This window comes from Apus apus, chromosome 2 (genome assembly GCF_020740795.1).
Source record: "Apus apus isolate bApuApu2 chromosome 2, bApuApu2.pri.cur, whole genome shotgun sequence".
Taxonomy (NCBI): Eukaryota; Metazoa; Chordata; class Aves; order Apodiformes; family Apodidae; genus Apus; species Apus apus.
In genome coordinates, this window is record NC_067283.1 from 115,772,690 (window position 1) to 115,799,246 (window position 26,557).

The 26,557-nt window shown below is 39.3% G+C and overlaps 1 protein-coding gene and 1 long non-coding RNA gene across 4 annotated transcripts in view; one reads left to right on the forward strand and one right to left on the reverse strand.

The window, feature by feature from the left end:
* The window catches only part of RB1CC1 (RB1 inducible coiled-coil 1), a 75,725-nt gene extending 68,503 nt beyond the window's left edge, over positions 1–7,222 (reverse strand). Inside the window, exon 1 of one of the 2 annotated variants that reach the window (XM_051612691.1) lies at positions 6,986–7,222. The gene's annotated coding sequence lies outside the window, so the exon portion shown is untranslated. The remainder of the gene's footprint in view (positions 1–6,985) is intronic. The other variant, XM_051612690.1, reaches the window with a different exon arrangement.
* A 202-nt stretch (positions 7,223–7,424) lies between these two features.
* On the forward strand, positions 7,425–21,909 carry LOC127381705 (uncharacterized). 2 transcript variants are annotated; one of them, XR_007888780.1, is made up of 3 exons: positions 7,425–8,495; positions 9,748–9,837; positions 21,695–21,909. It is a non-coding gene; the product is annotated as an uncharacterized LOC127381705 (long non-coding RNA). The 2 variants fall into 2 exon arrangements; XR_007888779.1 differs by lacking the exon at positions 21,695–21,909 and adding an exon at positions 14,581–14,670.
* The last annotated feature ends 4,648 nt before the right edge of the window (positions 21,910–26,557 follow it).

The window sequence follows — 26,557 nt, forward strand, 5'->3', positions numbered from 1 at the left end:
AGACACAACTTACACTGTGATTTCTAGGAAAGCAACAGTTCAAACATGTTTATGGGCAACAAGCACATTATTAGGCACTGTGTTATGGTTTCGTACACAGACTTCAGATCTGAGGGTTAGCACCTACTTGCATTGCTCTTTTCACAGATTTGACAAGCTGACAAAACACAGTCCACACAACAGATGAGACAAAAGTCTTTCTCCTCCTGCAGTAAAAAACACCCCTTAATATTTTTCCAAACCCCATGTCTCTTACCTGACAGGAAGTCCAATTTATGTGCCTCAGTTAACAGGTATAAGTCAGAAATCAAATCAAGGGTTTCTGACACTCATTGCTAGGAAACATCCCACAGCCTGTAGAGGCACCCTTTTTCTTTCTTTTTTGCTTTTAATTGATGGAAACAGACTCTCCATAGCTGTCTGCAAGTCAGACTTTGACAAAGTCAACTGAAGGTTTTGTCAGCTTTTTTTTTTTTTCCAATGAGCAATTTTGCCATGTCAAAAACATTCATAGACTACAAGTCTCCCTCCAATTACAGACATTAATACATCCACTTTGCAAAGAATGGTGCTTTTGGGTACATGGAGCTTCAGGTGGTTTTATTCAAGTTACTCACTGACTTGCAGATTGCTGGGAAAGTTCTTCCTGTAGACATAATATCTGGAAAAAGAATTGCCATACAAAGTCTTATTATGTTTACAAACAATTCTGCAAAAAACATCCAACAAAAATTCCTTTATTTCTTACATGAAACAGACAAGTCGGCACCAATGCTTCTTTCACTAATACTCTCTGGTTAACCAAGACCACAATCACATAAACGTCGTAAGAGCACCACACTTAAGAATTACTTCCTTCAGCCAGTTCTACTTCTCTCCCTGAGCCAACTTTCAGTGGTACAACTTTCCACACTTCTATGGAGGAAACTGGATTACTTTGCTGTAACAAGTTAGAAAGGGTGAACTTCCTCAGGTTACTGCTATTTCAAATTAGTTGCACAATCCAGTTCACAACGCAGGCCCACAAACTGTTACACTACAACTAAGGCTGGAAAGAGACTGATGAATATCGAGTATTGATCATCAGCAGCAGCATCCAATACGACAAGTGAGAATAGTTCACATTCCCAACTGTTTGTGACATTGTCAGTTATTAATAAGGTAACTTCTTATAGATGGCAACCTATTAAAAAAAGTCTCTCTATCCTCTTAAAGAGCAAGCTAAGATAACCCAAAACTGGGCAATTACCACAGATGCAATTGACGGCAGAGTTTCTCAAAACACAGACTGTGAGGGCACTTCTTCTGCTCTCCCCTCCCCAGATACACCACCATAATGCTACAAGTTTGATGGTTGCTTTGCTTTTAGTTGTTTTTTTTCCTCTTTTATGGGGATAGTACAGAGTAACTAGGCCAGATATAATTTAAAGGACTAAAGCACAGAAAGTAAAACTGATTAAATGTCATTTATTTCACAGGAATTAAAACTATTGATAAAAAAAAGTAAGTAAAATATGGACAATAATGAAATGTAAAACAAGTAAAGATCCTTTTGATTGCCCACATAAAAATCACAGGTTCTTCCTTAATTATTTTCTATTTGTAAGCAATCATATGTTAGAATAATATAATATTTTCCAGTAATAAGGCAATGCACCACCATGTTGATAAACTGTTAAATTATCCGCTTACTACTTTATTTGCATGTTACACAGTTAACAATCACCTTCAGATCTCTATTGGAATAAATCTGAAAGAAGGTAACAGCAATATATTAAGTAATAAGAGCTGTATGATGAGTTTGAAGAACATTAAATTTTCTCTTATCTCAATAAGGTGTTTAGTAATTTTCAATTGTCCTTCTTTACTTCCCTGGGACGAATATTTAGTAGTTCAAAATACCTAACAAAGTGCACTAAAAAGTCCCTTTATGGAATATGCCAACTTAAGAACTACACAACCTCAAAAAAAACCCCAACTAAAACAAACAAAACCCCATACCTGTGAGATACTACAACTGTACTCCTGCCTTACTGAACCTGAGTCAGTCTGTTTGCAGATACAACATGCATGTGAAATTGCTGTTCTATTACATCTGCTTTTTGAAATGTATAGGTATATTATCTCTTGAGTCTTTCACATAACATAAGTAAAGGGAAGTTTACACATTACACCCCCTCTCTTCATTCAGACAGAACTGAGAATTTTTAGTCATACTTCATTTTTTGTTTGAAGAAGCATGTTCTGGATTTGAACCAAGTCTCTTTCAATCAGTAGACAACACAAGTATTTGTAAAGAATATTTTCCATTACAATGAACAAATAAGTAATCTTGAATTTATTAGCAGAATATCTGCAATACAACATAAGCATATTCTACTACAAGGGAGATGCTAGTCCAACTACACAATATATTCTTATATAAGACTCATCACTTCACCCAAATTTAATAAAAATACACATTGTGGAGAATGGAAGAAAAACTGTATAAATGAAACACCATTTTGGCAGTATTAACTGTCTACCATGTCACAACTACACTAAGGGTCAAATACCCACACTTTTGACATGCCAGCATAGCTATTTGGCATCAACAAACCCAAAATAAAATTTGAGACGAACCACTGACATTTAGAGTCTCTCTAGCATCAGGAAAACACCACCATTCAAATGATATGAAGGAAAAGGAAAAACTGCTGCAGTCATATTTATAATATATATACCAAAAAAGAATAAATTTTGCAGAATGTAACATGAACATATTTGACTATGCAAAAAACTGGCAGCTAAGTCTGTTACAAAAGAGTGTCTGAGCACTAAATTAAAAGAAAATTTGGCAATTTGGGAGCAGTTACCTGAAATATTCACAGAAATCAGATCTCAGTAAAGTGCCATTCTCAACAGAATTTATATTTTAGCTTTGCTAAGAGTGGTCTGATTTTTTAATCCATGATAGGAGTAGGACTTTCCCTTTAATTAGTTCTGCAATGCTGCTTTCTATTTCTAAAATACACATTGCTTTCAATATGTTCAAACTGCAAACAGCATACTGGCCTCTCAAACACACCTTCAAGAATAAAAATGAAGATTGATGTACTGTGTTTCTATCATACAGACATCAGTTTCAACTAATCTTTCCAAATAAAGAGAACTGGCAATTGTAATACTGAACACAGTATTTCCCCACAACCAAAACTTTCCTGCTTTCCTGAAAAAGCAAATACTGTTTCAAAAATAAGTCTTAGGAGGTAAGAAAATACAAGCTATTTAATAACAATAACAGTTCTGAAAAGTTCTGAAGTCAGAGACCCATTATAACATTACTTAAGCAGAGCTGCTCTCAGATATTCACACATTAATCTGCTTATTGGACCTATGGCATTACACAGCAAAACAGATGCAGGACATTTGGAACTCATCTAGTCAACAAAGCAGTTTCACATTTTACTTTAAATCCATAAGTAAACAATACAGGTCAGAAAGAAATTCATGTATCTCTTAAATAAGTCCTTTCACATAGATAGCAGGCTATCAAATTCTACAACAGGTAATCTTCTAGGTGCACAGAGTTCTATAGATTTAGATATAGCCCACTGTAATCATTTCACCTCAATGAGATAAAGACAGCAAACCCAGCAGCAAAATCTGTTCCCAAGAGTATCCGGGATGCATATAAAAAAGCTAGGCTAGCTGTAACTTGGAGCTGGTAGCTTGAGTTCAGAACCCTACTCTGGAACTTTGGACTGCAAATCTGAACAAAAGAAAAATGCACACCTGGAGATGGACAAAAGACAGCAAGAATTGCCCTAACATGCCAGGGGGTTTTCCTGACCAGCCAACAGTAAGCAGTTCCATCTGAACCTCTGTATGAAAACTTTGCGTCAACAAATTTATTCTGATATTTCTATTGACAAGTGCCAACGATTTAGATGTAATGTATGTATTATTAATAATTTAGCTATGCTCAAATTCCATAAGAAAACACATAACCAAAGTATAATCACTTCCAGCCCTGCTTACAAATGGGGGCAGAAATAGTGGCTACATGGCTATGTCTTCCAACTTGACTCAAAACTAAACTAAAAGTGAATCTGTAATATTAATTACCTCATGAACAGACAAGCTACTTTGAGATTAACCACAGAATGCTAATTAGCTGACAAAAAGTCATTGTAAGCAATTTTTCTATCATCATTAATCATGCTGTAGGCTATTACAACAAAGAAATCATATAAGGATCTTTCAACCTGTGCACTGAAATCCTTACTCTGACAAATCAGCTGCAAAGTAGACACTTTGTGATTCTAGCAATTAGATTCATAATTTACATATTAATAGTACTTTTTTTGCCTGCTTGGTATCCAACCAAGTCCTGCAGTATAATACAACATTATGTAAGTTGACATCATGCAATTGGGTGTTTGCTACTTGATAATACTGTTTATCAACTTTACATCAGAATGCTTACTATTAGTAGGGTCCTTCAAAGCACTAGAGAATCACAAATTTCCATTTTTCTCCCCTCTTAGAAACTCCTCATATAGTGTCATTGAGGTGTGGACCAGAATCAGGAGCACAAGTTTCTTGAGCAATATGCATATGCTGAAGACGACTCATGACTTCTTGGACACTGTCCAAACTAACTGTGATGCAGTCTTTGTGACAGCCAGGTGTGCACACTGTAGTTGTCCATTTTGACTTGCTTCATTTTACCACAATATGCAAATTAACCCAACCTGTGCAATAAAAGTCTTAAGAACCACACACCACTTTAAGCCAGTTGTCCGCAGAAACTAACTGCTAGCTTAAAACCAAATAAAAGACTTAAGAACACATTGGTAACAACCTACCCTACACGATAAAGATACAGAAAAGTCTTTCAAATTACCCTACTATAAAACTGCCACTCTCTTATCAAAAGAAACAAATCAACATGTTCTGTTCCTTTCCCCCCCACATGCACTCAGCCCCTACTTCAGCAGAATAACTGAAATTCTTAAGAAACGTACTAATAGTTTAGAAATTTTATTTTCCAACTTAATTTTTGCAAGACTATGTAATTTTAACTGTGTTTAGACAACATGCAAGGGACAAAGAATGTTTTAAACATACACCACAAAAGACCTCAAAATAACCCTTGCCCTCTTCTCCAGTCCGAACACAAGTCTGCTGTACGCACTTCTAATTATAAGTATGGTAACATGACATGGAGAGAGAGCCAGCCCCTCAAATACAACCTCAGAGACTACTAACCCAAATCAGTGCTAAGAACAAGGGTAGATCAACACAACACAGCCTAGTAACAGTTTGCTTTGTTTTGTTGTTTTTTTTGTAAATCTACAAAACATACAGCTACTGGTACAAAGTGTACAACAATAATATACTTCCACAGTGCAATTAGGTCTATCTTAAACTAATCCCCAATTCCAAAAGATCCTGTTTGCATTTTCAGTTCTACAACTGGCACAAATTAAGTCCCTTACCTCATGTTCTTCACTAAGTTTTCTTTACTACTCCCAACATAATAAAATACAACTATTTCAAGTTCCAGACAGCATTTAGAGTAAGTACAAATAGGCCCTCTGCAAATTTTCACTAAACTTAATGATGTTTAAACATCTAATTTATTTCTTTTTAATATTTCCTTCTTGGCATGAAAGCTTCTGTTAAAACACTAGGTAACAGTAAAGACCTTCCTTCACATGTTTCACCTTCCAAAAACTTCCCCAGGTATTAGATCTTGAATATTTTTAAAGTTCACAACTTAAATATGCCATAATAGCACAAAAGTTTTCCTTATTTTTATGAACTAGTAGTGATAGTGTCTAGTATTCCTCACAGTACTTCCCAGCTGTACCAACATCAACTGTAAGAAGCCATGTTTTTCCATATTTATTCTTTCTCCAGCACCACTGAGGTGACCTTTACCATGCAGTCAACCAAACAACTTCACAAGCTTAAGTTCTTCCAGAAAGCCAGTTTTGTGAATTACTTCTCAAGAAGAGTGGTAGAAAAAAATATCTGACCCTCTCATTCTCTCCCATAAAGAAATAAAAGGTGAAAGCTTTAAATACTGACCACAGGGAATGGCTCGGAGACAGAACATACTAAACTACTCCAGATAAAAAGTAAATGATATAGTAACAAAAAAAAAACACCAAAAAACAAAACACACAACTATGGGTATAAGAAGAGTGAACTAACATTTCTGGGTTGGTTCCAAGTACCTCAGTTTCAGGCAGGATTTATTATTATTTTTTCATCTCTAGAAGTTAAGAAACATTAAGTCTTATAGAGGTCAGTTCATTTAATTTTCTCAGCATTCATATTAGCTCCTCTACCTCTGGATCGCTACCCGTCAGAACTCTGAGGGCACGGAGAAAGAAACGTCAGCACGGATCAACAGAACAGCCTGCAGGAGCTCAGGAAGCCAGTAACGAGAACCCGACGGGAACGCTCTGCCCGCCACATCTGCTTTCTCGGCAGCAGAAGCACTTCGTAAACAGCCGAGGGAAAAGCAGAGCAACGTTTGTAAACACACGGCTCCCGCACGGCGCTCCTCCGGCCGCTGCCGACGGCCAGCACGGCGGCGCAGCCGGGCTGAGTCATTCCTTGGAGTAACTTCCCCACCGATCCCTCTCCCTGGCACCGGAGCCCACAGGAAGGAGGGACCTGCCCCGCCGCCGCCCCTCGCCCCCCAGCACCCCCCGCTCCCGCGGCCGCGCGGGGGTCACCCCGCCGCCGGCACCAGCAGCGGGACCCCGGCCTCCCCGACAGACACCCCCGGCCTCCCGCCCGCCCCCCAGCCGTTCGCCGCCCGCCCCGGGGGGGCAGCCCCGCGGCCGGAGCCGGCACCTCGCCAAGGCCGCCCCCCCGGTTACGGAGCCCCCGGTGGGCGGGGATTCCACCCTTCCCCCAGCCAGGGGGGGCCGAGACGAGGCGCGGGGCAGCGGCGGGAGCCCGCGTCCCGGCCGGGGTCACTCACCCGCGCATCCCGCGGCGGCGGCGGCGGCGGCGCGACCTCCCCCGGCCCCCGCGCGGCCGGGCCCGGCGGCTTGGCGGGGGCACGTCCCGCCTCAGCGGTCACCGCGCCCAGGCGAGGCGGGGAGGGGCGGCGGGCAGGGCCGGGCCGGGCCGGGCCGGGCCGGGCAGAGCGGGCGGGCGGCGCGGGGCCGGGCGGGCGGGCCGGGGAGGGGGCCGGGAGCGCTGGCGCAGCCGCCGCCGCTGTTTGTTATTGTCGTGGGCCGCTTCCGGCGCCAGGGCATGCCGGGAGGGGCGGCCCGGAGGAGGAACCACCGGCCGGAAGCGGCGGCCGCGCGCGGGCCCGGGAAGGGGGCGGAGGCCCCGGGAGCGGCGGCTGGAAACGGGCCCGGGGCCCGGAGCGGCTGTTCTGAGGCCTCCGCGGCTCCGGGCCCTCTCCCGACGCGGGCGAGGAGGCGGGCAGCACCCCCTCCTTCGCCTCCACCTTTAAATGTGTTCCCCCCCCCGGCAGGGGAAACCGGCTCCGAGGGTCCTCGGCGCCCGGGCCGGGCCCCTCTCCGCCTTCCTGCCAGCGAGGGGCGGGCTCCGCTGGGTTCGCGGAGCTTTTGGCACAAAGGCGACCGCCAGCCGCGGAGTAGGAGCCGACCCCTTACTCGTGACCTGAGGAAAGGAAAGTGAACCTCGCACTGTGGGGTTTCCCTTTTATTACAGGTTCCTTTGGAGGCTTAGTTCACGGAATTTCTCTGTGGGATGGGAAAGTAGCCACCTAAGTAAGAGCAGATCGGAGAGGGATGCGATGAAGTGGCTCGTTTGAGGGGGAAGGGAAGGTGGGGGTCACAGGCTTTAGCCACAGACGTGCTCCGGCAAAGAGTCCTTGAGGACAGCGTATGGCTGGGTCTTGCCTCCTCTGCTTGCTGTGAACTCTCCTTTTTCCATAACCGACACTTCAGGCAGCAGGTGGTGGGACAGAAGACACAACATCGTGCCCAGAAAATGAAGCAAGCACATCGGATGAGGAATGCAAAAGAGGGCGCAAACGTTTTCTATTCAGCCTTCAGGACTGGTGCGTTCAGCAAAATAGCTAGGTGCATCATACAAAGCATTTTCTGTCCCTCACCTGCATTTCCTCTTGGGCCTGTTTGTTTAAACCACACACCCAGCCCTTCACTTAATTTCGTTTTTTTACTTCTGGTTCATCAACTTCTAAGTCTGCCAGTTACCACAAGGCGGACCGGGCTTACAGTTTTCACTGTAAACTTCTGCCACTTTGAAGAGCTTTCTGCCTGTCAGTCATGCTAAAGATGATGAATGGTCACAGCCTGGCCAGACAGGTGTTTAAAATGCCACTGCCCAGCGCTTTTGAAAGTAAACACAGCTTCACTACCCCCAGTTGCCACCTTGTGGCACCTGATAAACAAGCGCTCTTCAGTTTCATAGCTTCTTGGGAGACGTGTCCTGATGACCCACATTCTGAAAAACATCTTTGGCATTTCAGACTACAAAAGCGAATGGAGGTGAGAACATAAGAGTACTCTGGTAAACAGGCATAATGTAATCAGAAATACAAGTTTTTGAGAAAGCAATTTAAGGCAGCTTTGCGTGTAATAGAACACTGGAAATGTCAGTGTTACTTTAGTTCTACAGATGGCAACTTCTGCTTTTTGCAGCTCCTAAAGTGGTCATCTCCTTCATAAATTCTTTGAATATGAGTGTTCTGGTTTCAGCCAGGATTAAACCAATTTTCTTTTTACTGTTGTGTTTTGGCTTTTTTCTTCAGTGAACTCTCTTTCAAGTAGCATGCTTGCTGAAACTAGCAGCGAGTTTTCCAGCTGGTGGACTGATAACATTCAAATGTTTATAGTTACTGCCAAGAGACCAAGGACACTTTGCTTTGCTTGTTGGATTTGCTACTTTGGACACTTCTTAAGCAGAAAACTCGTATCTGCAACCCTCCCACAGGGAGGAGCGAGCTAGATGGATGGCAAAATGAGTGAACCAAAGTATTCCATCCATATCTATGTAACTCTCAGTATAAAATCCAGGGATCATGGAAGTCACGCTCCTTCTTCCCTTCTCTTTCATCCAGGGAGGACTCCATCTACCCATCACTGCTGATCCCCAGGCCCATGCATTCCTGACCCTCATCACTCTCCCCTCAGCTCCTGCCTGCTCTGCCACTCTCTCCAGCAGCTCTGCAACAGTTTGGAACTGCTCACAGCTCAGGAGAGTGCCATGGGAGCTGCTGGGGGGAGGTGATAGGGGTTTTGCACATACCTGGACATACTTAGATATATTTGTACATATTTTATCAGCATTAAACTAAAGCTGTCCAGTTTAGTTTTCAGTCTGGAGAGCCAGAGAGGAAGGGGATCAAGAGCATTGTTGTAATTGGTTTAATTGCTGATCTTGAGTCAAACCATGACAGTGATGAAGGACTAACCTTTAGTGTGAAGGGAGTGACATCCAGCTAGAACTTCACAAAACAAGTGCCATACATGCTATAAACAGGAAGGTAACCCAGAGGTAAAAAACAGCTTTGAGGTTTAGTAAGCCTGAAGCACCAGTGAGCATCATTAAACTTGTCTTGAAGAGATGCTAGTGAGAGGGACCTCTTGCAGTTTGAGGAGCTGAGAGATCAGCAAGAGAAACAGCAACAACTCAAGCACAGAAGCTTGTAGTTTCCTGGCAACGCACTTCTGCCACTTGAACTCAACAATTGCATAAATAGAGGCTCCAGCCACTTAAGCACTGTCCATTTATTTACAGCACGTGTGGGACAGCTGTTGATTTGAGGAGCAGCTTGGGCAGGACTGAAGCAGGAACTGGGGAGTAAGCAAAGAGCTGCTGGCAGAGCAGGTTGGTCTCGCTTGCTTTTGTAATGTTTCATTATGTTGCTGCCTCTCACAGTGATCCAGAGCTACATGTCAAGCAACTAATTAAAGGGTTTTTTCACGAACTTGTCTGAACAAACCCAAAAGTTTAACATTATATCTAGCACTTCTATTCTGAAAAAGCAGTGTTTTATGAAGGTTATTTTGCTTCAGAATATACAAAAAGAAAGCATGAAACCAGGGTTGCTGATAATTCTCCGCACTTTCAAAGTGCTGTACCAGATGTAGGTTACTATTCTTTCTAAATACTGTTTAGCATTCATCTGTCTATTTTTTTCACATTCTGTAAAATAGACAAGAAGATTGAAGGAGTTTTTCACTGTGTGCTTTTAAGTTTGGGTGCTACATTTGGTATACCAAAAAATGTTTCACATTTAAACTACATGTTTACGCAGCTGAAGTCAGGGAGCAGAAAGGACAGGCTGCTCAGGAAGGGAAGCCTGGCTGAGAGCCAAGGCTGGCAGCAAGACAGACAGGGACACTGTCATGGGCAAGGGGTGCAGTCCCAGAGTACTCGAGTGAGGTCTGGTGACAGTTCAGTGACTGGGGGTCAAGTCCGTGGTGAGAAGGCAGGTGTAGGTCAGAGCCAGCACAGTGCCGCTGGATCAGGAAGGTCACAGCTGCAACCTAGCTCAAGAAAGGGCCTAAGCCAGGGACTGAAGCTTGAATGCATCTTCTCAGGAAAAGAGAAGCTAAACCCTATAGAGCACTCTGACAACAGCCTGGCCAGGTCCCACAGCCATGCCGTGTCGGAGCTGTCCTTGAGCAGAGGGACAGAAAAGGTTGGTTGCAGAGCCTGTTTGTGCTTCCAGGGCTGTGACAACTGCCATGTCTGGAAATAGAGTTATATGCAAAGTCAAAACACAGAGTAGATGCAGAGACCAATATGAAATAAACAGGTAAACCTATTTTTGGTACAGATTACCATCTCCTTACAGTCAGTCTCAACACTGATTTATCTGTCATGAGCATTCGTTCCTCAAATTATTGTCAAATTATATCCAACCTAATACCCGAATATGGTAGTCCATTCTGTCATAGTTGTTGCATTCATGATGCCTTTTGGCTTATTGCAATGACTCTGCTTCTTGTAATTTAAATATACACTTCTCAGTAGGTTTTGTATATTACACTAGATACTGTAAATGTGATTTATAAGTAAAAATTCCCATTGTAAAACAAAATTATAAGAATTAGAAGCATGGTTTATTAGCTATTGCAAACTATGCTTGGTTTAGGTTTCTTGAAGTCAATTAGTTGTCTAGAGAATGCTTTAGAGAAAAGAAGACAAAACAAAACAAATTATGGAGTTAATTCAATTCCAAAAAGAAAATTAGGAAGTGGAAGGTAATCTGAGCACTGTGCTTTCTTCCAAAAACAAATAGGACAAGACTATGACAACTACTGTTTGATTTACAGTGTGTTTTAGGAAAAACATTCACCGTGAATCTAAACTTTCAAGGATTACAGTAGCTGATTAGTATCTTGCTATTACCTCAACTGGGCAGTTTCACTGCCAGCCATTTAATTTGTTATATCTCCGGATCTGTTTGTTTACACGTGTTTACTTAACACAGTTTTCTCTATGACACCAAATACGCTAAGCTTCCTGAGTTCTGCTCTTAAGATTTTATTCCCATAGTCCATCTGTAATACTGCTCCATCAAGCACCCCTCCTAAACTGATAACATTAGGTCAGAAAAATCATTTCAGTATCAAACAGAAGTAGTATATCAATCTTTCTGTATGATTGTAATCTGCTATGCCAGTAATGGACTGATTCTGACAGTATATATTTCATTCCAAATGTACTTGCAAAACCACATCTTCCCATTTTATTTAACTCTACTTGCCATAAGTTCTCCCTGTGTACTTCTGCTTCCCTTACAGTTGCTATTTTCATCAACTTCCCTTCATTTTTGTCTTTTTTTAATTTTCTTTTGTCTTTTAAATAGTCAAAACAGCTGCATGCGCTTGCTAAGCCAAGCTGATGTTTTAAGCCCAAGTTTCTTCCTTCTCCATTGAGCCTTTGTGGCATCTTGTAATCTTGAACAAGCATTCCTTTTCTATTTAATTAATGTTCCTACATCTAAACAATTTAGTCACTTGAAAGCAGAGTGAGATTTTTTTTAAAGCAAAAAGTATATATTACTGTTCTGAACTGGAATATGCAAAGTAAACACCAGTGTCCAACAAGACAAGTTCTCTGACATGTTAGGGTGAGACACTTCAAGAACTTCAGTTATCCTTTAATGTAGCCTGGTTCATAGTAAATAGAAAGTATTCTCTCATCTCTTGCTTCTTTTCCAGAGCACTGCCTGGTCCATAAGCTCTCAGTAATTTGTTTTTGAATGGTCAGTGACTCAGAAGCACCTGATGCCATTTTTGAAAGCATGCCACTCCCTCTGGCCCCTTTATGGATCATTCCTAACCAGTGATTTTAACACTGTGTGGCTTCCCAATATGTTTCAGTAATTCTGACTACACAGGTTTTGAATTTGTAAGTTATTTTTCTTGTTTATTGTCCAACCTCCTCGCAGGAAGGGGATAGTTAACTTCAATTTAACATCTAGGTCATGAGATCGGTTCTTTATCCTGGGCAGAGGACATTTGAACATCAGATAAAATGGTCAGTATGGACATAGCCTCAGAAATGATTAAGAACAGAAGCTGTCAAGGGAAAACAGTCTGGATAATCCTATAAAAATCCCCTGCTGCACATTTTGGTTTAAGAGATTCCATTTGTGTAATGCAGCAACCGGGCCTTCCCACACCACCACCTCTTTCACAACACACACATGAGACTGAATGTAACAAGGCCAAACAAGTAATACAATGAAGCCTACATGGAACAACAGTGATATTACATTTATAGAAAGGTATTGTTGTGTTAGCATAGCTTCATGTTGTTGAGACTAGATGTCCCATTCTTTCCTGTGTAGCAGCTTTGGGTTTTTATATTAAAGCACTGAAGTTTTGTTCACATATACATTCATAGTTTTAACTGTTAAGTCTAATTCCTGCTAACAATGAAATTAGTTACATAAGCAGTTATTTTGGTTGAAGAAGTTATATCAGGAATTCAATTTGCCTACATTTAGGCCAATAAACCTGATTTATTTTTCTTTTTACAGTTATGGCACAGGGTACACTGTCCCTGATTGCAAAATAACATTCTAAATATCTAATGATCTTTCTGTTCACACATAACATACTCTGATCCTTTCATGATATGTATCAGTCACTCTCCTGGTTTGGTAACCATAAAGAGAGAATTTATAAACCAAGGGGTACAGACACACCTGTGAGGCTCAGGTCCTCCCTTGGCCCCAGCTATGAACTTTGCCTCTCACTATAACCCCTGGAACAGGACGGGAAGCCAGATGCAAATGGCAGTATTGTTCTGGGAACAGGGATTTTGAGCATCTCCAGCTGAAACCCCAGGCCATGGGCCAGCCAGCATCACAGCAGCCAGTCTGGAAATGTACTTCATCAGGCACTCCAGTGAGACAGACTCAGATGCTTCTAGACTATGTACGCTCATTATATGTTTAGATTTTTATGTGCAGTCTGTTTTTTTAAAGGCTAAAAAAGTATTATATATATTTTAGGTCGCTAACTTAGATATTTGGGATTTTTTACATTTTGTTAATGAGGATTAATTGCCTTTTTAAATAAGCATATAAATTCCCCTTTCCTCCCCAAGGTGTCTGTCAAAACAAACTGGAAATTCAATTTAATTTCATTTTTATATATTTAATATATTTAATTAATTGTTTTTAAATAAACTACTAAGAGCCTTAAAACAAGCATAAAACCCACTTTGTGCTTACATGAAGATGAATTGTGAAATGAAAATATAATCTATTAACATATTAAATTAACTTTTTGTCGTTTGTTCTTGTAACTTACTGCATTCAGTCCTTTTTGTTTCATTTATTCCTGAATGGAATAGAAAAAGACCCATCATTTTTTTTCAGCTTCCAGAGTCTCAATTCAAAGAATTAGTCATTGACCTCAATCAACTTAATAAACTGAAATAATGAACTAAGTAAATGGAAACTATGATTTTTCATCTCCAGAAGAGACTTCACCTAGCAAACTTTGCTTTTTTTTTTTCATTGATGAGATCAGGTGCGGGTGCTGGTAGGATCCTCCTTCAGGGCTTTGCAGCTTTGGAATTTGTTCTGCACTTGATCTTTCTAGTACAGCAACTCAGATGACTGCTGGTTTGATTGCATCATTTCTGTTCCCTATGCATTTTAAAAGTATGTATACATTGTTCAAAACAGTGTAGATTGGAAATTATTTAAAGTGATGGTGGTTGTGGTAGGCTATTTTGAAGTTAAAAATACCCAAAGCTCCTAAGTTAATGTCTTTCTAAAATGCCTTTCTGGAATCATTGCATTTAGTATATTTATACTCCAGTGTGTGTAGGACACCAACCAGAAACTAATGTGTCCAAATCTCTAGTAATGACAAATTACTCTCTTCAACTGAAATAAAAAAGAGATAATGGAGATCAATACCTGCATAATTATTTGGGCACAGGAAGGAAAGAAAATAAGTCAAAACTGTCGAGTTCCCTCCCCCACGTACACATACAATTGGGAAGAGGATTCTTTCCTAAAGGCTTGTTTGGGGTTCTGCTTTTCTTCATTTTTTACACTCTACATACAAAATCAGCTCTGTGCCTAAAATTTTGCAGGCACAGGCTTCATGATTCAACAGTGAAGAAATTAACTTCAAAAAATTGAAATCTACTGGTTTGGATCCATTTTCACATAACTTTTTCTGAGTAACAGTAAGTGTGTTCTTAATACTTTTATCTCTGTTAACTGGATTGAACTGTTGATATCATAAAGCAAAATGTGATATAGGCATCCCATCAAATTATACATTAAGCAGTTTTATCTGTTTTCCCATTTGAAACATTGCCTTAGCATTAGAACTCTTTCACTCTTTGGAAGTTTCCCTGATTTTTACATTTTTATTAATATTAACTTTAGTGGACTTCAGTGTACAACCCCAAGTCACCTGGACTTACTCACTAAAATTGTGAGTGTCTGGAAACTTTCTTAGCAGTAGAGAATTTTTATGTCATTAACATTTTCAGCACCTTGCTCAATGTTAGTTTTAGGATTTTGGGAATAAAAGAGCAACTGACCCCTGCCTTGATGGACTTTAGCTTTTCAATGTTTCATGTTCCACGGCTTCCAGTGCACATTGCTCCTATCTGTTTCTCTTTTCCTCTCATGTTTTATGTAATACTGATTAGTTATGTTATTGCTGCTGTTTAAATTCAACCTATGTCTTTTATGTAACTGGTGAATCTGGGTAGGCTCTACAGCAGTAGCTCTCTCTAGATTGCTTTTAGTCTACTTATAAAATCCTTTGAAATAATGCTCAATCTTCATCCATGTTTATCTTTGTATGTTTCTTTTCAGATGAATTTTGCTCATTACCTTTACCTCTGGAACATTAAGCAAAAGGAATTACCAAGTTTACATGTATGTCTTAAACTGAGCAAAATATACCTGTTCTGAATGTGAGACAGAAAGTTTTGATGGTTACTAAACAGCCACAAATCCCAACTGAAGATTTAGTTAATCTAGATTTATCTGCAGGAGGAATTGTTTTTTCCAACTTGTTAGAAATTATTTTTGAAAGGCAGAGCCATAAATAATTTTGTTTAATATTTCTCTAAGCACTAACTAAACTTTGGAGTTTGCTTTGGATGCAGGAGAAACCCAAAAGGGCTGTCCCAACTGCTTCTTAAAATCTGAGCCTGCTTAAACTTGCTTTTTTTATGCTCTCCAGAGGTATCTAGAAATTCAAACATTTCCTGCAGTTATCTTTAATTTGGAAATACCCCAGACTGCCATCTCAATCAGCCTTTGTTTTCCACACACACCTAAGATCATTGTGCTGTTGAATATTTTTTACAAGGTACATTCCAGCATAAATCAGGATGTTGTGTTACTCCATTGCAGACAGTTAATCTTAGAATCAACACACCATGCTAATGCTCTATATGGGGTTGCAGATCATAGAAGTGGAGTAGAACTTGCTTAACAGAACTGTCTCTTTTATCAGTGACAACACAGCTGAAACAACATATTACTCAGCCAAGGCTGCAGAACCAGTGAAGGGGAAATTCAAAATTGGCTAACCTAGCCTGAGCTCCATGTTGCTGCAATGATGGCACCAGCAGTGCTGCAGCCAATTTAGGACTAACGAAGTCACACCTTTAATGAGAAGTGTTTCACAGAAGATTTAATGTGGTGATTTGTCTCTAAAGACATTTTTTTCATATTTTGCTGGAGCTGTAGACTTAAAAATAAAATAGTGGAAATAAATTGATCCTACTTCTTAAATAATTGTGCAGGAAATATAAAGGCAAGATCTGAGTTGAAAGAGTTAGGCCATGAGCTCTTTCGTGTGACCAAAGGGAAGTATTTGGCTTCCTCTCAAGCCTAAATGGGCAATTGATTTAGGTCATAGTACTGTCTTTTTTAAAGCACATCTGTGCATCTAGGCTTGTTCTGTTCAGACTCATGGCTGGTAAAGCCAATATGCAACAGGGACATTTGCTTCTGTAGGGGACAGCAATAGCATTAGCTTTGCATGAAGCTGCCTTCAAAATCAACACTGCTTTGTCCTTTTTCCACAAATGGTCCAAAGGATTCATATCCAGCAGAAGTATTGGTCTGAACTATTCCACTAGTTTTCACTATTTTTAAGGAAAATGGCAGAGTATTTCTGCTACTGTTAGCTTTAGTTAATAAACAAAGTTGTGGATTTTTTTTATTCTTTAAAAGAGCTTCTATGTTATCCCACATAACTGAATAATACAGAGTGGAAGTACATGGCTGTTTCCATGGATGCTGTCGTTTATTGCTAGCATGACTGTATTGCAGTACTTAAACCGTAACACTAGAGGTCATTGCTAGTCTTGATGTTTTGAATTGAAGTGTTGGAGCAAGTTGGGACTCGAAGAGTTCAATGCCAGGAATGACTTGAATAATAGGTGATCAAATATCCTCAGTGCAATATTACTAATCAAAATTATAACCACAGGTGTTTGTGAAGACTAAGGCTTAAATATAATAGCTATGAATACGACTCTGTTCTTCACTGTGCAATCTGCAACAGTGTGATCACTGAATTCCCGTATCAGTGTCCTGAGAGCATGACTCAAACCTATGTTTGCTTTCTTGTTATTTTATGCAGGAAACAGGGACAATTCATGGGAAAGTGTGAAATATATTTAATGCATGTTCTTGTTTTAGAAATTTAGAGCTTTGGTGAGTTTTGTTTATTTGGGTGGGGCTTTAGCAATATTTCCTAATGTTTTTCTTCGCTGGATATATTTACTTATTCTTCTGTTCAGTTGTGCTGAGATATTTTGACTGTGCTTTCTTCTAGGACACAATTCCCTTAAAGTCCTGACAGTCCATGACTGTCATCTGCAGTCCTTGTTCCTTCCACAATATTCTGTAATGGTTTTGATTTTTAAAGCTCTGTATTTCCGCTCCATTTCAAATTTCCTTGCTGGACATGCCTGTTCAGCTGCATAAACTTTTTCAAGGCTGAGTAACTATATAGGCAGAAGAAAACCTTGAATACCCAAGATTTAGGATATAGTTTCTGATTAAAACTTTTTTTAAAAAGAAGTTGAGAAAAATAGTATTTCATTTTTCCGTGTCATCACCAAACACTTGCAGAAAGTTTTTTGAACACTAGATGACAGTGGAAGACAGCAAATGCAACCAGCATTTTGAAGTAGAATGTACTTGGAAACACAGATTTAGCTAAGGTTACATGTTATGATCATTGATACACTGCTAACGTTATTTCTGGAGTTAGATATTTACATGTATAAGGCAAGATTATTGATCTTGTCAGTCTGGCTTAATTTTCTTCTAGTTTTTTAGAAAGTTAATAGCCAAATTTTCTTTCTTTTCTAGAAAGTAATGTGGTGTTTAATTCAAAGATTGATGGGACTTCTGGTTGTTTGACATAATCAAAAGCTAAACTTGCACAAAAGAATGATAATGGGATCACTGCACTAGAAAGGCAGGACCCATACTCCACTTTGATTTCATAGTAGACTTGAAAGAAGAGGTTGATAACAACAAAAAAAATTAATCTCTTTGGATATTGAAGTAACATTATTTTTATTCCTCATTACCATATCTTCAAAAGACCAGATTTTTGCTTATGGATATTTCTGCAAATTGCAGCTTCTGAGTAAAGTGGGCCTGTGCTTTGTCTCATGGTTGTTTTAAAAATAGATGTTCATCTTTGTGAATGATCCAGTATCTGGAATCTTAGGTGTTGAATGTCTACATCAGTTCCTGGAAAAGTACTATCCAGTCATTTCCGATTCATTACTGTCACACTCAGGTATGGTTAATAGTAAACTGATAAAAATGCTGCTTATAAATGCAGCTAGAAGAAAATCTGGAGAGGGCTGATTTTCAGCCAAATAAATTTTAAGGAAGAATAAAATCTGTTAAACCAAACAAGCATTTCCCCACATTTCTCTCTCTGAAAAGGGAGTGAAACTAAATGAACACAGAGATGTCTTTCCAAGTGACACACTATTTTGAAAGTCTGTGAGGAGTCCTTACAGAAGCTCTCCCAAGAGTCTGGCTGTATTGAGAGGTAATCTTGCACCAAGGTGGGGAGGGCTTTGGAAGTTATGCAGAGGATTTGCACCTGTTTGAGAGTAGGTTTGTCCCTACAGCACCATCAGCTGGACCTGCAAGCAGCATGTAGGTAGCCTGAGAAAAGATCACTCAGTAAATAATGGCATTAAGATGTGCACCTCCTCCACACTGCTTTAGAAATAGAAACGCTATTGCATGTCCGCAGTAAACAAATATTTTTGAAGCTGTTTGTCAAATCCTCATTCCCCAATCATCTTCCTAGGTCTGAAGAAGAAAACAACTCTTTTCAGTGTAAGACTAAGTTTTAGATGAAAGGGCTCAGCCTGGAGAATGAACGTGTCACTCGTGCATTTTAACAGTGCAGCATCAGAGCCTGCCCTCACAGCAGCAAGAGTAATAGAAGTTGAAACTCTGTTACTCCAAGGCTACATGCTGGCACAACCACTGGTTGGATAGCAAATCATTTATGTCAGGGATTATTGGTTGGGTTTAAATGTATTTTGCTCAAAATGTTGCTTCTCAACATCAGGTTTATATCATGGAGTTAAGGAGAAAAACCTAAAGCTGTTCATTAGAGTTGTGCTGTGGGCCAGGAAAAATTCCCCTGGGAAGCAAAAATAGAGTCCAGTTGGTTTCTGTCATCTTTTGGTAAAGCTTCAAGTGAAGACATTCCTGACATAATGCTGTTGGAGGTGTAGGGGCAAGTTAGATACAGAACAATAGAAGTTTTGTAGATAATGTATAAAATAATGCTAGGCTCAAAGGTAGTTGTTATCCACTCTTGCTAAAGCTTTTTAGTCTCCTAATGACAGAACAGAAAACTTATTACTGCACAGACATCCATAATTTCTATACTTTCATCATTAAATAGCAAGAACTTTCTGACCTCTGACATGCGATATAGTAAGACTGTCTCCAGTGACATTGTTTTCTCAGACATGCCTTTTCAGAGAGATTTTCATCTGATTTCTAAAACTGCTGCAGCCATTACTCTTGGCCAAAGAACTGGGGGAAACACCATTTGTTCATTCTGTTTGGGTGTTGGAAATAATTGTGGGTGTTTCTTTCCATCCTTTGCATGGAAAGAGAACTGAAAACTTTCTAATCCATATGGAATCTAAAAAAAAAAAAAAAAGCAAATTTTGTGCAAAGTCAAAATATTTTGTTCTTGTTTTCATCTATTCATGTTATTCTTATTTAGCTGCATATATTTTTCTATTAGACATTTGTGATGTGCCACAATTGTTACAGCTGAAATAAAATTCTCTTTACTGAAACTGAGAGCTATTTTGACGAAACTGACCTAAACTGTTTAATTTTTTCTAGCTAATTTACATAATCTTATCTATAGCTGGAACTTTGTTAACTCAGCAATGATAACATTGTAAATATGTAGATTAAGCAGAAACAGCTTTCTGTTCTAATTCTCTTGTTTTACCAGTCTTTGCCCTTGCTGCTCTCAAAGGCAGATGTGCTTGGATGTCAGAATGAATACAGGATCTAGATCAAGCAGTACTGCTTCAAACTTAGGAAACAAAACTGTAATTTCACATACATTTCAAGCTTCAAACAACAACGCTAGACTTCAGTTCTGAGGTGACAAATGTGTCAAGAACTTGCTTGAACTACTCATCCATAAAGAGAGCAGAAGACTCTAATTGACCTGGATTTTTAGTGTCATGGTAGTCAGAAGCGTTGATATTTTCCTTTCTACAAATGCATCAATTGTGTTACAGTATTGTGAAATAGAAGAATAGCAGCTGTTGACAATTCTGTGATGCAAGAGTCAATTTTTAGTTTGAAGTTCAAATTACAGTGTATAGTTATGCATAATTGAATACAAGCTTTATGAGGCTGTTTGTAAGTAGTGTAAGACTTATATGCATGCCCACAGAAGTCTTATTTGTCTAATTTATTCACCAGCAGTTATTCCTACCCACACATTAACAGAAAAATTCTTCCAAATAAGCCTTTATTCAATAAAATGAGTCAGGAACTGCCTGCCATTCATCTCCTAGTCTTAAAAATAAGTTTTCATTTTATAGCAGGTAAGATATAATGGGGATAGTATAGATGTACAAAACATATAGAGATATAAATGCTGGATTTAATCAGTATAATCTAAAATCTAAATATATGGTCTAAAATGAATTACTTTTATTGCCTACTAATCTCATCCAGTTGCTACAGAAAATTTTAGCAGGCTTTCAGAGGTCTAAAATATTTAATTGATTTTAACTTATATCAGATAAATAAACCATGAAAAAGAATATATATACACACCCTATACATTTTAGATACTAAGATGGACTTTATTACCCCTAAAGACTAATATAGGACTCAGCACATAAAAACTTACCTTAAATTTAGCATTTTGCATTGGAAGAGGAAAGACTTTGCATTATAATTGTTGACGTTGTGGTGTTTTGTTGAAGTTGATTCTGATTGCAATGGAAGGACATAATCTGAGGTTAACATACACAGGAAAATTTTGCACTGGAGAGAGAACACTGAACATTTCACTGTAATTACAGAAGAAGACAGGTGTAGTTTCAGAAGCCATTTCCTCCTCATTGCTGCATGTAGTTTTAACTGTGGGTTGTGTGGTATATGTATCTTTAAGTTGTACCCCTTGTTATAAACTCTCACAGTAAACTAATATCAGGAAACACTGCAGACTTTTTCATGAATCACAGTACTTGGGAATCAGCTAGTTTTCTCCACTAATATTTTCACTACTCAAGATCTGGCAACTTGATCAAATTACTTACCCTCAGAATGTGACCAGGGAGAAATGCAGAGGACAGAGTGACTGTGCTTTTAGGTGACTGGAAAAAGAAAATCCATTCTGCAGAAAATTCCAAAATTAAATTACCTCTAGTTTCATTCCATATCAGATTGGTGCCTAGCTCACCCAGAGAGAAAGGCCATGGTACACTGAGGATCTTGTTAGATACTTGGCAAGCTAAGATGATCCCTTGGGAGACTGACAGTGTGAGTGAACAACAATTTTAATGAAATACAACAGTGGTTGACCTGGATCTATTGATTAGTAGGGGTAAAATATGAACTTCAGACCACATTTTGAGTAATTTCTTCTGTGAAATTCCCTTGATGTACTTCTTTTACCATGCATTTTTTTTTCAGATGAAACTTCATTGTTATTATTAAGGAAGAGACTATTAAGAGAAGAAATCAGAGATCCTGTGGTAGAGAAGTGAAACTCTCTCTTCTTGTTAGAAGACCAATACAGAGCAATACATTGGAGTTTTTTAAATGTCTTTCAAATTTTATAAATAAAATGTTCACACATCGTCTCTTCCATCTGTTTTAGTTATCTAAAGTATCACTAAGATGTTTTTTGTTTTGAACTACTTTGCCTATAAATTCTAGAAGAAACATCATGTTACATTTGATCCAAAAATCATTCAACATTTTAAGCATTTTAGTGTCTGGCAAAGAACAAAGCAAAGACCCAGATATCACTGGGGACAAAACATGCTTCTCTACTTTGGCATCCAACAGTCTTCTCAAAGCCAAATGTGCTCCCAGACAGGCTAACGGCTGTTATTACTTGCTTTAGGTGCCAAAACCAGTGTTTGGAGAATGATGTTAGAAAATGAAAGATTAATCACTATACATTAGGTTTTTTTAATAGCTATCTATGCTAGTAGAAACTGTGGGATATCATAGCGCAGATACTTGTGATGAATATTCTGTTTTGCGTAAGTTCTCTGAACATTTCTGGTAAGCATAGAGTTAAGGCTCAGTTACTCTTACAGAAGAGTACAGTAGTAAAGGAAAGGACTAAAGTTATTACTCACATTCTCCTCCCATTCATTAGCTCTCAGAATATCCAATTTTCAATATCCCTTTTGCACTGCAGACCTGAGTACACATACTATAGCAGTAAAAAAGATAGCAAAGAGTCTATCTCACAGAACAACCTCACTATAGGACACTTTAGGATGCTGCCTCACAATCACCCTGTGGTTAGCTTGTATCAGTTATTGATTGTTCCCTCATCCTATCCTCAGGTACGGTGGGTATCAGGTGTGAAGAACCCTGCTAAAGATATCTATTCTGGAGTCTAGCAATGTCTTCTGACAATATTAAAAAATATGAAAAAGTCATTGTTGTGGTTTGATCTTGGAAAGCAGCCAAGTACCCTTACAGCTGGTTACTCATTCCCCTCTCACCCAGCAGGACAGGGGAGAGAACAGGGAGAGAAAAACTGATAAAACTCCTGGGTTGAGATGAAGACAGCTTAATAAGCACATGAAAGAGAAATAAAAAAGTAATGCAAATGCAGTCACTATCTCAAGCAGATGGAGGCCCAGTAATTATTTGAGCAATGGTCTCAAATCCCAACCTCCCGCTTCCTCTACCCCAGTTTGTATTGCTGAGCATCAGATTATGTGCTATTGGTCTGTTCTATTGGCCAGTTGTGGTCAGCTATCCTGGATGCGTCCTGTTCAAGGTTTTTCCTTGCCCCAAGCCTGATCACTGGGATGGCAGAGTGGGAAAATAGAGAACCTTGATACTGTGCAAGCGCTGCTCAGCAACAGCCAAAATATTAGTGTGTTTTGAACGCTGTTCTAGCCACAAACCCACAGTGCAGCACTGTATGTGCTGCTATGAAGAAGATGAGATTAAGTCAATGTCCAGAGGAGAGAGACTTGGACAAGAAGCTCAACATGAGCTGGCAATGTGCACTTGCAGCCCAGAAAGCCAGCTGTGTCCTGGGCTGCATCAAAAGAAGCATGGCCAGCAGATCAAGGAATGAGATTCTCCCCCTTTACTCAGCTCTCATGGGACCCCACCTGGAGTACTATGTTCCAATTCTGGAGCTCCCAATATAAGAAGGACATGGATCTCCTGGGAAAAGTCCAGAGGAAGGCCACAAAAGTGATCAGAGGGCTGGAGCACCTCTCCTATGAAGACAGGTTGAGAGAGTTGGGGTTGTTCAGCCTGGAGAAGAGAAGGCTCCAGGGAGACCTCATAGTAGCCTGCCAGTGCCTGAAGGGGCTACAGGAAAGCGGGGGGGGGCTTTTTACATGCAGCTAAAGGACAATTTGAAATGGATTAGAACTGGAAGAGGGGAGATTTAGGTTAGACCTTAGGAGGAAATGCTTTTGTGTGAGAGTGGTGAGGCAGTGGAAGAGGTTGCCCAGGGAAGCTGAGGAAGCCCCGTCTCTGGAAGTGTTCAAGGCCAGGTTGGATGGGGCTTGGAGCAACCTGATCTAGTGGGAGGTGTCACTGCCCATGCAGGGGGATTGGAACTAGATGATCTTTAAGGTCCCTTCCAACTCAAACCATTCTCTGAATGATCCCAGTCAGACCCAGTATGAGCACATTTCAGTGTGTGTGTGTAAGGATGACAGCCTTTGACCATTCCGCTCTGACAGTGCTGATGAAGAGAAAATTCAGCTCTTACAGGGCTTCGTGCTGAAGAGCCCTACACTTTGGAAGCTAAAGATTGTACACCCTATTCAACTCCACCTGCACAGTGAAATTTACTGTCATTAGCTCTGCAACATATATACCTACTGCAAGGTCAGAAGGGACTTCTTGTGTGGCATCAGACCCTTCTGCAAGACGAACACAATTTATTTATATTTTTTAAGGATCATTTGCTGCCTGTAGCAAAAAGTAGTCTCTATCATGGATCAGATCTGGGCTGAGCACCCAATACCACACAAGAAACAAATAACTGGTCTTTGATGCTTGCCGTTTAGGCAGAAATCAAGAGACTGGTCAAGGAGAGAGCAAGATACTATTTGTATTTCCATGGCAGAATACAGTTTGCTGCCTATTTGCTCAGAGCACCTGATCTTATCCAATAGAAATGTTTTCTTACAAAGAAGGTATTATTGAAAATATGCTGAGCAGTCCTTTTTACAGTGAACAAAGACGGTAGTGAATATGAAATGTGTTCAGTAGCACCAACTAAATTTTTCAGAAAATTTTTCAGAGAACAGTTCAAAATAAAGACATTTTTATGCTAGTGGTTTATTTTCATCTACATAATTATTTTTCAACTGTAACACATGTAATTTTAATGAAAGTGTGCAGTACAGAATACAGGATTTCATTTTACTTGAAAAAAAAATTTTACTTGTTTTAATTACTGAAAATCTCCACTGAAGGTTCCTTGAAACACAAGAAAAATAATAATTAGCAGGGAAAAAATTTTTGAGGACAAATAATTTGAATACTCTTCCAGATTAAAAAAATAAAACTAACAGACTTGCTCTTGATTCAAAAAGAAATGCAATAAGAAACATTTTCAAAGAGTTTTTGAGGAAGATCTGGGATCCTCCAAAGAACCACAGCAATTTTTGTCTCTCCTGATTTTATTTCTATAAACATATGTAAGACCAAGAGTATGGGTTCTTACTCCATGCAATAGAGCTGACCAGGATATGCATTACCAGATCCACATAACTGACTGACAATGTCATCATGGGGAAAAGGGATTACCCTATACCCAGTCAGCACCTCTCTTCTCTCAAGTTGTGCTCATGGTCTCTCATACTCCACTCTCCATACTGCTCCACTATTAAGAGCTTGTGTCTGTCTTCTTCATTTAATATCTTAGGTATTATGAATGAAAGCAAAAAACTGTTTTCTGTCTGTTGTTAGTATAAAAATATTTCAATTTAATATGATTAATGCAATCACATTTCCAATTGGCTGTGCTGTATTTGAAGAACATGAGAAATATGTAACAAATAGTAATTATTACATTTCCAGAAGGCCAAAACAGACTCCCATACTATTAGATATATAGTTCTATCTGGTTAATGAGTTAGAATCACATCCTAAGCTCACTGAAGTAAATTTTATTTTCAGTAGTAAATGCTGTTATATTTTCCTACTTCATCTTCAATGAACAGCAATACTGGAAAATATACTAGGTCTCACGAGAACACTGCCACTGAACAAGTGGACATTAAAATCCAATGTTTTATTGAGGTAACCTATTCCTAAACACTATAATAAAGTAAACATTGAATGTTTCATAATATACAAATCCAACTCACTGAGAACTAAACTACACCTCTCTGCTAGAGGAACTACAACAAAGCAAGAAGCTGCCCTGATTTCAACCTTTGTTTCACCTATGCTCTTTCCATAATTCTCCAGAGGTCCATAATCCGCATGGTTTTCCAAATATTCAGGTTGTAATTTTCTGAAGACTGCACAAAAGCAAGAAAGGTAATGTTGACATTAATTTAAGATAGTTAGAGCTATGGTCAAATAGTAATATCTATTATTATTTTGAACCAATCTGTCTGTGTTCATGGGATGAGTTGACCATATACCAGTTCATAGATGTGTTTAACCAAACACACCCTGTGTACACCAAGCTATAATCCTCCTGAGACTGGCAAGTGACTGTCCACTGAAAGCTTTGATTAAAATGTTCCCGCTAATTTAGCTTAGCTGGAATAGCTCTGTAAAATAAAATTTAAAAAAGCCATTAACTTCAATGGTGGGTGTCTGTGTGTTGGAACAAGGAAATTAGACAAGCCTTGTACCATATTGTTTAATTGAATGTATTCAACAATTGAGTGTTTAATTATATGTACTAAACCAAATTTATATTGTTGTAGGCTTTGCTTCCCTGCAATTTTTTTCTGTCACTAAAAATTGTGGGGTGAAAGTGATGGCAATCAACTCTGATTTTTGTTTTCTGAGCAAGCAGCAGATTAGCAATTTTATTAACATTTTTAGACAGGTGGGTTGAACCTTTTGTTCTCCCTCTTAAATATATTTTGCATTTCTCACAAATTATTTGTGGTTCATTTTCCTGCGTATATTCATGACAAAATTAATTCTGATTTCTTGAATAATAACTCCTGTACCCAAATGCTGACATATTGCTGCTGAATCTGGAGGCTGAAAACTGGATTCTAATTTTGTCAGTAAAAAATAAAGAAGATTGTTAATTTTAAGTTTAGAGAGATATGGCATAACTCGAGGTGAATACAATTTTTAAAAGGA